This window comes from Dipodomys spectabilis, unplaced genomic scaffold (assembly GCF_019054845.1).
Source record: "Dipodomys spectabilis isolate Male_0828 unplaced genomic scaffold, ASM1905484v1 ptg000096l, whole genome shotgun sequence".
NCBI classification, from domain to species: domain Eukaryota; kingdom Metazoa; phylum Chordata; class Mammalia; order Rodentia; family Heteromyidae; genus Dipodomys; species Dipodomys spectabilis.
In genome coordinates, this window is record NW_024870773.1 from 547,617 (window position 1) to 558,896 (window position 11,280).

An 11,280-nucleotide genomic window follows, 5' to 3' on the forward strand; every position below is an offset into this window, starting at 1 on the left:
TAGGCAGGAAGAAACAAACTTCCTTCCTGGGCCACAGGTTAATTCTTAGGATTCTTTTTTGTTGTCCAAGGTGAGGGGTGTAGTGGAACACATGGCTCCAGCGCCTGCCCGGGTGTTCCACATGAGGCCGAGGCCAGAGGCAGGGATGGCATTGGGGGAGGGGGGCAGACATTGAGGGGCCAGTGTCCTAGCCTCTGCGGTGCCAGTGTGGGGCAGGGCATTAGGGGAGAGGTCAGCTGGCTTGGCTGGACAGCAGTCCCCAGTCCATCTCAGACAGTGGGCATAAGTTGGCAGGCTCCCCACTGCCCTGCTTTCATCTGCTTGCTGTTTCTCTGCACCCCTTTAATAAAAGGCCACGGCCTGGCCCAGATGTGTTCAACAGGGTCCACCTTGCTGCTGTGCCCAGCTTCTGCCTCCCGGCCCTCCTCACCCACAACACCTCTCCAGTCCTTCACCTTGACATTTTAAAGTTCCCAAGCTTTCATGTTATGGGGGGCTGGCAATGCCGAGAACCAGGGGACCCAGGCAGCCTCTGCAGGACAGTTGGCACACGCTTGGCTCAGGGCTCCAGCCACTGCCAGAGGCTGCCGGCTTGCCAGCGTGCCTCCTGCTCCTACTGTCCTCCCACAGCATCTCATCACCATTCACTGCACAGACTCCCTGACACCCAAAAACCTAGGGCTGGTCCCCTGAGACCCCAAACCCAGCTTGTCATCAGTGCCGCCTGTGCACACACACAGTGAAGGGCTGGCAGACGCTTGTGCAGGCACAGTGGACAGGACAGGGCTTGAGCTGCAGCTGCTGGACCTGATCAGCTCTGCCAGGCTGATCAACCTGTTGATTTCTCTTTTCCTTTTTTTTTTTTTTGGGGGGGGGGGGTCCGGTTGTGGGGCCTGAACTCTGGGCCTGGGCGCTATCCCTCAGCTCTTCATCTCAAGGCTAGCGTTCTACCACTTGAGCCACAGAGCCACTTTCGGCGTTTTTTTTCTGTTTATGTGGTGCTGAGGAATCGAACCCAGGGCCTTATGCATGCAAGGCAAGCACTCTACCACTGAGCCACCTTCCCAGCTCCTTCCCCCCCCTCCCCCCCCCCCCCCCCCCCCCGTGTTGATTTCTGAGCCTCCTGCATGCACCCAGCTTGGACACCACAGGCGTTCCCAAAGGAGAAGCAATTGCACAGACATAGCTGTACCCCTAAATCTTGCTGTAGGACACTGCATTCTGTGTGTGTGTGTGTGTGTGTGTGTGTGTGTGCGTGTGTGTGGCACGCACGCGCAGGTTCTGAGCCTTGAACTTGGGGCCTGGGTATTGTCCATGAACTTTTTTTCCCCTCAAAGCTACTGCTCTAGCACTTGAGCCACAGCCCCACTTGTGGCTTTTTTTCATGGCAAATTGGAGATAAGGATCTCACTGACTTTTCTGCCTGGCCTGGCTTTTTGAACATCAATCTTTAGATCTCAGCCTCCTGAGTAGTTAGTATGACAGACATGAGATCACATTGCATTTTGATGGACCACACACCAGCAGTGACATACTGATATCTATATGCCCAGAATCAATGGGCCAACTGCTGGAGGGGGCGTCGGGGGCAGAAGCCCTGAACCTAGTCTGTGAAATAAACCCATCTTTCTCAGCTCAGAGGCCTGGGGAAAGGGGAAAGGTGCCCAGAATGCACTGGTTGGCCTGGGGAGAAGGGGATGTGGTTAGTTGAGTGAGCATCCTGGAGACCCCCACCTACCCACTACAATAGATGAGCACAGGCATGTGCAGCTGACACCAGGTTTTGCCAGATAATGCTTGGCCTTCACGCAGGTGATGGTTTGATGCTGGGAACAGCATCTCTGATGTTGGCCACAGAGCCACCCCGCTGACCATTGCGCCCCCACTGTGTCCCTAGGTGGAGGCCTTCCTTAACTGGAGGCCCATCCAGGATCCCTCCCTGCATGGCTCAGGGCCCCTGCCAGGGAAAAAAACACCATTTGGGAAACACACACTGGAAACTGACTTCTTTACATCCTTCGTGAAGGACTGTGTCATCCATTTCTTTTTTTTTTTTTTTTTGGTTGGTCATGGGGCCTGAACTCTGGGCTTGGGCGCTGTCCCTCAGCTCTTCAGCTCAAGGCTAGCGCTCTACCACTTGAGCCACAGTGCCACTTCCGGCTTTTTTCTTATCTGGTGCTGAGGAATCGAACCCAGGGCCTCACACATGCAAGGCAAGCGCTCTACCACTGAGCCAACTTCCCAGCCCCTGAAATAAAGATTTTTTTTTGTAGCAAGTACTTGATGTGGGGCATATATGTCTGTAATCCCAGCAGGAGGATAGTTAGTGTGAGGCCAGCCTGAGTCACAAACAACAGTAATAATTATAATTCATGGCAATAGGAAAAAGCACTTGACTTGTGAAAAAAGCAACTTTCAAACACGCCAGTGAGGATCTTGGAATGTGGCTCAGTGGTAGTGTTTGTCTCACATGCATGAAGCCCTGGGTTCCATTCCTCAGTACCACATACACAGAAAAAGCCAGAAGTGGCACTGTGGCTTAAGTGGTAGAGGGCTAGCATTGAGCAATAGAAGCTCAGGGACAATGCCCAGGCCCTGAGTTCAAACCCCAGGACTGGCAAAAAACAACAAACAAAAACAGGTCAGGGACAGAGGGGATAATTAGAATGTTTCTTTGCTCATTACACACTTTGTTCTATGAAGCATTTTCACTTATAAATTAGAATCTATTTAGAAATCACTCTCTTGGAAACTAGGGGGTCCCCTGGCTGGTGCGTTGCTCTGGGCTAGGCCTGGCATGGCGGGGGGGGGGGGGGGGGGAGCCGGGGAGGGGATGCTGTTTCTTAGGGCTGGGGAGGACTTTCAGGTAATCTGGTGTTTTAAAGCTTTTCTCAGAGGCCCTCAGGAACAGGCCCAAGAGAAATGAGGGGCGTGGTGCCCAGGCAGGATGCAATGGGGGGGGGGGGGGTTGCCTGCTGCGGGCCTGGGGTCTCAGTCTTCCTATCTATGTCTTCACATAGCTGGGACTGCAGGTATGAGCAGCCTGGCCCATGCAAACTGATCGTTTGAATAGCAGAATTAAAAAAGAAAACTTGCTATGGCTGGGCACAGGTGGCTAATCTTGTAATTCTCCCTGTTTGGGAGATTGAGGCCAGGAGGGACTGTGGTTCTAGGCCAGCCTGGGCAGAAAAGACTGTGAGAAAAAGCCTCCCCAGGCTGGGCACAGCGGCACACCTGTCACACACGGGAGGCTGAGATCAGGATGGTGGCTTTTGGTCAGTCCAGCAGAAAAGCCCGTGAAACACTGTCTGCCCATAGGGAAGCTGCATTTGGAGCAATCACCTGGCAAAATGGGGGAACCTAAATAGGCAGATCACGGCTCAGGTTTAACCCTGGTGGGAAGGGAACTCTATCCTAAAAATAGGCAGCAAAAACCAGCTGGAAGCATGGCTCACATGGCAGAGCACCTGCCTAGCAAGTGTGGGGCACTAAATTGAACCCCCATAAAAATGCAATCAGTAAGTGGAATACCAGAAAGCACCCCCCATGCCTGCCTGGCTGACTGGCAGCTCTGGGTGGGCCACACCTGCTGTCCCCTGGGGCCACGTGTTTCAGTGCCCTTTTCAGGACGGTGACTTTATCCAGAGATGCCAGGAAGGCCCCACCCATGCCCACTCAGCCACATGGCCAGTGTCCGTCCGGTTGTTAAATGCCATTCATCATCCACCTCTCTTGTCCAGAGAGGAAGCTGGCCCATCTCCCTTTAATGGCTGGCCCTCAGCCGGCCCGCGGGGAAGCCTGGCCACTTTCTACCCCTCTGGGGCAGTGGGAGGCGCTGCCCTGCACCTGCTGGCTAAGCCACTTGATGGCACAAGAGAACTGAGAAAGACAGAACTGCCTCGCCCCGCCTCCATGAGGAAGGGACCAGAACTGCTACAGCCCTTTCCCCGCCCCTGGTCCCCCCTCTCTACCCCCAACCAGCCAGGGCCAAGGTTTAGATATCCTCTGCTCTCTGTCCTCTTTCTGCACAGTGCTCCCAGCCTTCCATTCTGGTTTTCAGAGCTTTAACCTCCTGCGGGGGAAAAGGCCATTAAAAAACTTGCAAGGACTTGGAACTGAACAGAAAACAGAAGTGTTGGAATCTTTCTGACCTGTGGCTTGTTTTCTAGAAGAAAGAACTAGCTGTGGGGAGAGGGGGTGGGGAAGGAGAGGGAGAGAAGGTGCTATGAATTGCAGGAATGTTTAGAGGGAGCAGGGAAGTGAGGGCTCACCACCGCTCCCTGAAATCCAGCATCAGGCAGCCTCTGTCCTGCCTCTCAGCTGCTGCTCTGTCAAGATCCCCCTTCACGGGGTCACCGGGTCACTGGGACACAGGTGAAGGGCAGGATTGGAAGGGCCCCCTGCTGTGGCCTCTGGTTTCCAGAGGGATGGGTGGGAGAACCCCACATCCCACCCTCCTCCCACCTTACCTTCCCTAAGCTTCAGAGGCAGGAAGGAGATCAGGGGAAGGAGAACAGGGGAGGAATTTACTGTGAGAAAAGCATTCTCTGCAAACAATGACCCGGAGAGCCTGTCTGGAGGGATGTTCGTGCGTGCCCTGTGCCTTGGCATCTGTCAACAGAGGGCTGCTCGCCCCACATGAACCAAGGCAGGGTGCTGTTCCCAGACTCACCAAGGTCCACCCAGCACCAGCTGCCAAGGCCTCATGGTTCCCCTGGATGGATGCTGGCACACCCCCCTCCTGTGGGCCAGCTTTGACCTTGAGCAGGGTCCAGGCTTGCTGGGCTGGGTGGCCATGCTCTGCTGACTCAGTCCCCCTGGGGCAGGTGCACACCTTCCTCCTGTGAGTAACACTGGCTTTCATCTTCCAAGGCTGGGCCACAGGATTAACCTCTGAGTCACTCCTAGAGCCACAGAGCAGGTTGTCTGTGTCTTCATTAAGCAATGCTGGGTGTGGGGGACGGGGCGGGGGGGGGGGGGGTGGGGGGGGAGGAGAAAACAACACCAGCATCCCAGGGTGTGGAAAACAAAGTGAGATAAGAGCCCCAGCATGAAGTATAAAGTTGGAGCTGGAGCATAGAGTATGGAGTTGGAGCATGGGCCTTGAGCTAGAGCATGAAGTTAGAATTGGAGCATGGAGTTGGAGCTGGAGCATGGAGTTGGAGCTGGAGCATAGAGTATGGAGTTGGAGCATGGGCCTTGAGCTAGAGCATGAAGTTAGAATTGCTGGAGCATGGAGTTGGAGCTGGAGCATGGAGTTGGAGCTGGAGCATGGAGTTGGAGCTGGAGCATAGAGTATGGAGTTGGAGCATGGGCCTTGAGCTAGAGCATGAAGTTAGAATTGGAGCATGGAGTTGGAGCTGGAGCATAGAGTATGGAGTTGGAGCATGGGCCTTGAGCTAGAGCATGAAGTTAGAATTGGAGCATGGAGTTGGAGCTGGAGCATAGAGTATGGAGTTGGAGCATGGGCCTTGAGCTAGAGCATGAAGTTAGAATTGGAGCATGGAGTTGGAGCTGGAGCATGGAGTTGGAGCTGGAGCATAGAGTATGGAGCTGGAGCATGGGCCTTGAGCTAGAGCATGAAGTTAGAATTGGAGCATGGAGTTGGAGCTGGAGCATAGAGTATGGAGTTGGAGCATGGGCCTTGAGCTAGAGCATGAAGTTAGAATTGCTGGAGCATGGAGTTGGAGCTGGAGCATGGAGTTGGAGCTGGAGCATAGAGTATGGAGCTGGAGCATGGGCCTTGAGCTAGAGCATGAAGTTAGAATTGGAGCATGGAGTTGGAGCTGGAGCATGGAGTTGGAGCTGGAGCATAGAGTATGGAGTTGGAGCATGGGCCTTGAGCTAGAGCATGAAGTTAGAATTGGAGCATGGAGTTGGAGCTGGAGCATAGGTTATGGAGCTGGAACATGGACCTTGAGCTAGAGCATGAAGTTGAAACTGGAGCATGGAATTAGAACTGGAGCATGGATCTAGGGGTAGATCATGGACTTAGAGTTGGAGCTGGAGCATGGATCTGGAGCTAGAGCACCGAGTTGGAGCTGGAGCATGAAGTTGGAGTTGGAGCATAGACCTGTAGCTAGAGCACAGAGTTGGAGCTGGAGTGTGGAGTTGGAGCTGAAGCATGGATCTGGAGGTAGATCATGGAGTTGGAACTGGAGCTTGGGAGTTGGAGTTGGAGCATGGACCTTGAGCTAAAGCATGAAGTTGGAGCTGGAGTGTGGAGTTGGAGCTGCAGCATGGACCTGGAGCCAGAGCACAGACCTGGAGCTAGAGCATGGGGTTGGAGCTGCAGCATGGACCTGGAGCTGAAGCATGGAGTTGAAGCTGTAGCATGGACCTGGAGCTAGAACACGAGTTGGAGTTGGAACTGGAGCTTGAAGCATGAAATTGGAACTGGAGCTTCTCGCCTGGCAAGGGTGAGAGATCCAGAGTGGCTGAGATGGTCAGTCTCCAACCAGGATAAAGAACATCTTTCTGCTGCAAGAGCAAGAAGACAGGTAGATGTGTGAACATGAGTTTACTTAGCCATATGCCCAGCTGCTGGCTGTTCTTAGAGCCATACATCATTGGGGTGCTTTCTGAATTGCATGTGAGGGATTTAGAATGACAGGAACATATTGCTCAAGTACTCTGCAAACAAAATGTATGATTTGTGGGGGCGGGGAGGAGGATGGGAAGGGATGGGAAGGGGAAACAAAGGAGGAGGCTACAATGCTTGATAAGAAATGTACTCATTATCTTGCTTATGTAATTGTAACCCTTCTGTACAGTATTTTCACAATAAAAATAAATAAAAATTAAAAAAAGAAACAACAAATCACATAGTACATTAAAAACAACAAAGAATAAAAAATTTAAAAATGTATGATTTGCTGAGATAGCTACTCAGGAGACTGGGACCTGAAGAACACAATTTGAAGCTAGCCCTGGCAAGAGAAATCTGTGAGACTCTTATCTCCAATTAACCAGCAAAAAGCTGGAGGTAGAGATGTGTCTCAACTAGTAGAGCACCAGCCTTGAGCAAAAACGCCAAGGAGCTGGGCACTGGTGGCTCACACCTGTAATCCTAGCTACTCAGGAGGCAGAGATTTGAAGTTTGAAGCCAGGGCAGAAAAGTCTCTGTGAAACTTTTTTTTTTTTGTCAGTCCTAGGGCTTGAACTCAGGGCCTAGGCACTGTCCTTGAGCTTAGTTTGTTCAAGGCTAGTGCTCTATCACTTGAGCTATAGCTCCACTTCCAGCTTTTTCTGTTTGTATGGTACTGTGGAATTGAACCCAGCTTCATGTATGCTAGGCAAGCACTGTACCACTAAGCCACCTTCCCAGCCCACCTCCCTTTCCCCTAGTCTTATCTGACTGTCCCACCCCCCCCCCCCCCCCATCCCTAGCTTGTCCCTCTTTGGACACATGGGAGAGTTCAAGTTTTAAGGAACTTTGCAAGTGGCTCAGCGACAGCCAAGGACTCTGGGAGCACGCAGAGGGAGAGAAGCCTTTCAGTCAACCCTGTGTGCAGCTGCTTTTTATAAACTTGGCATGACCACACACTTGAGGACGCTGTGGCAAAGAATCTGGGAAATATTTTCCACAATTCGAAAACACACACGTGCGCACACTCAGAAAGGAAAAGGAAAAGAGCAACTGAAATTGTGCTTGATTTGGAGGCTTTTTCTGTCTTCCTCCCCACTCCTTTACTTCTGAAGTTAATTTTTCTGTCAGAAGACCATAAGTCACAGTTGTTCATCTTTCTTTTCTTTTTCCTTCCTTTCCTCCCTCCTTCCCTCCCCCTCTCTCTTTTTCTTTCCTTTTTGCCAGTCCTGGGGCTTGACCTCAGGGCATGGGTGCTGTCCCTGAGCTGCTTTTGCTCAAGGCTAGCACTCTGCCACTTGAGCCACAGCAAACTTCCAACTTTTTCTGTTTGTATGGTGGTACCAAGGAATGGAACCCAGGTCTTCATGCATGCCAGGCACATTTCTAGCCCTGTTGTGTTAATCTTTGACATTTAAAATGTAACTCAAAGAACAAAATCAGATGATGCTGACCCTACACTGTCGATCCATTTCTGTCTTCCTTTTTGGAAAAATCAGATGAACACACCAACCATCGCTGGCTTACTCCTGTAAATCCTAGCTGCTCAGGAGGCTAAGATCGGAGGGTTATAGTTTGGAACCAGCCCAAACAAAAGGTCTGGGAGACCCCATCTGTAATTAAACAGCAAAAGGCCAGGCTGGAGATGTGGCTCAAGTAGTATAGAGCCATCCAAGTGAGTGGGAGGCCCTGAGTTCAGAATCCAGCACTGCCATAAACAAAACAAAACCTGAAACACCCACCGGATTTAATAATCAAGTTCTGCCTGTCCAGACAGGGAACCCCATGCCACATTGCAAGCTGGCCTCAAAAACACTTGGAGGACAGGGAAGGTGGGTTGGGAGGAGATGGGGAAGTATTTGCATAGCATTCTTGTTTTTGTTGGTTGGGGGGGCTTGAACTCAGGGCCTGGGCCCTGTCCCTGAGCTCTCTAGCTCAAGACTAGTACTCTACCACTTGAGCCACAGCACCATTTCTGGTTTTCTGGTGGCTCATTGGAGATGAGAGTCTCACGGACTTTCCTGCCTGGGCTGGCTTTGTTCTTGTGGTTGATGTGACTGGCAGCATGGGTGGTGTGGAGGCGGAGGACGGAGCCTCTCCTCCCCAGTCTGGTCAGAGTTTGTTTGCAAAGTCTGCCTCCCAATGAAGGTGACACGGATGACTGGCTGGCGGGGCTGACCTCTGGCCTCCAGTGTGGAGGTTAACCTTCAGAAGGCAACCCTACCACCTTCCCTCCGCTTTGAAAGTAAATCTCACTAGCAGCAGGCAGACACTTTGCACTTCCCGTCCAGGAGCTCATGTGAATGAGCACCTGCAGGTGGGTGCTATTCCCTGCAACTTGGGGAGGAGGCTCTGCTTAGAAGCAGAAGCCCTGTGTGGTACTGCCGCCTGAGAGGCCAGGGATGCTCCTCCGCTCTCGACCTTGGCCTGCTCTGGACTCATTGGGGTCACGGTTGGGGCCAGCTCCCCTGGTGGGTGGTTATCATTGGCATGGCAAGGGGGTAGTCACAGCCTCTGCTGGGTGCTGTGTAGGCCCCTATGGATCAGACCTGTCTGCCCTGGCCTCTGTGACCTCCCAGGTGACCTGCAGCTGACAGAAGGGGAGGGTGCTGGGGTCCCCCGGGGGTGCACGGGCTGCCAAGCAGGCCCTAGGATGGGAGCCCAGGCAATGGGCCTCACCGCTGCTCTTCCCTGCTCTTTCCCCAAGTTGCTGCGTTTCCCCAGCAGGCAAGTGTGTCACAACCCCATGAGGAGGAGGTGGGGGGCCAGTCTTGTTCCTGACTTACAGGCAGGCAAGCAGGGCGCTTATCCATCCTGGCGCCTGCCCAGCGGGAAGGGGTAGGCGCCTGGCCTGGGCTCTGGGTGCTCAGGGCTGAGCCTGCTGCACAGTCACAGCTCTCTCTGGGAGGGGCGGTGGCTCAGGGAGGAGGTCTGGGGTGGAAAAGCCCCAGAGTGGCTGCAGGGAGGCCGGCAAGAACGTGCCTGGCACTGCCATTGAGCTGTTGAAACTGGCATCCCTCACCCCAGCTCAGTTCACACACCATCCCTGGGGTGCACGGTGACCTTCTGAACATCCCGTTCTACCCCCGGGAGGGCACGGGGCCTGGGGCGGGCACAGGGCGGGGCGGAAGATGCCATCCTGCCATCTGGTGCTCATGGAAGACCTTGTCAACAGAACATGAGGAAGCACCGTGGTGTGGCTGTTGGAATCTAGGAAAGGTATGGCCCAGGAGAAGCTGGCTGGGCTCCCCGGGGGTCTGGCTCCCTGGGGGCCTGCCTCTCACGAGGGTCCCATGGAGCCCCAGAGGCTGTGTGCTCCATTCTGGGTCCCCAGACAAGGTCTATATCCACCGGGCTTTCATGGCAGCACCTTCAAAAGATGGGTGAAGCCGGGCACCAGTGGCTCACTCCTGTAATCCTAGCTATTCAGGCGGCTGAGATCGGTTCAAAGCCAGCCTGGGCAGGAAGTCCATGAAACTCTTATCTCCAATAAACCACCAGAAAACTGGAAGTGGCACTGTAGCTCAAGGGGTAGAGCGCTAGCCTTGAGCTGAATTGCTGAGGAACAGCACCCAGACCCAGAGTTCACGTCCCACAACCGGACCCCCCCCCCCAAAAAAAAAAAAAAAGTTGGGTGAAGTGCTGCAGGGTTTGATTTCTGGATTTTGTAACAAGTCTTGGCCTGTGGTTCTGGAGCACCAGGAGGCCACCTTTCTGTGGACCTCAGCTCCCATACCCTAAGAACTTAGGAGTGAGGTCGCAGACGTCCCCTCACTCTGACTTTTCCTGCAGGTCAGCTCCCAGGCATGGGTGAGCCCAGGGCCCTGGTTCTATCCCCTGCTCTGTCGATCATGACAGTAAGAAGGATCCTGGAGTCTCTCCTGCACCTCCATGGCTACTGTAACGTCTAGGTGCAGATGCTGAGAGGGTGAACCATTTGCCCAAAGCCACATGGCAAGGGATGGGCCAGGTGTAGCCACCCCCTCGGCTCTGCCTGCATACTTTCCCAGGCTCCTGCTATGAGCCTCATGGGCACCGGGCCAAGGTGTTTCCTGGCACTTGGACGGATTGTGTGGCAGTGCATTTGGGAAGCCGAGCCTAGCAGGTGCCTGCAGTTCCCTGAGCTGGCACCCGGGAACTGGTTCTGCACTCCCAGGGTTGCATTGCAACATGGCTAAGGGCTGAGAAGGTTGAGACCAAAAGCCATTACTTCACCAGTGTGAATCAAGGTCACTTGTCACCCCAGGAAGTGTGCCAAGGGAGCTGGGACCCAAGTGCCCGGGCTGCACACTTGCGTGGGCCTTGTTCCATGTGGTGGGTCCCAGGACATGTCTGGAAACTAGGCTGGGCAAGGCCTGGGAGCCTAGGGCTGGGGACTGGGCCTGCAGCAGTGGAGAAGGGACCCCAGATGTCTTGGGGTATTTTGCTCACTCTTTGGTGAGCAGCGCCAGCACACAGAGGGCCACTGGCCGGAGCTGGTGGTAGCTACAACTGGCTGGGGTCTCATGGACGCTGTGACACATGGACAGGTTTCAGTGGCTCCTGACCCCTGGTGTCCCTCGAGACCTCATGCCAGCCTTGAGCCACCAGTGTCTGCACACACAGCCTTGAGAGGAGAGCAGGAGGTGCTCCACCATAGTGGCTGTCCCTCAGAGGCCAGGGCTCTGAAGAGGGCACCCCACGGCCATTACCCA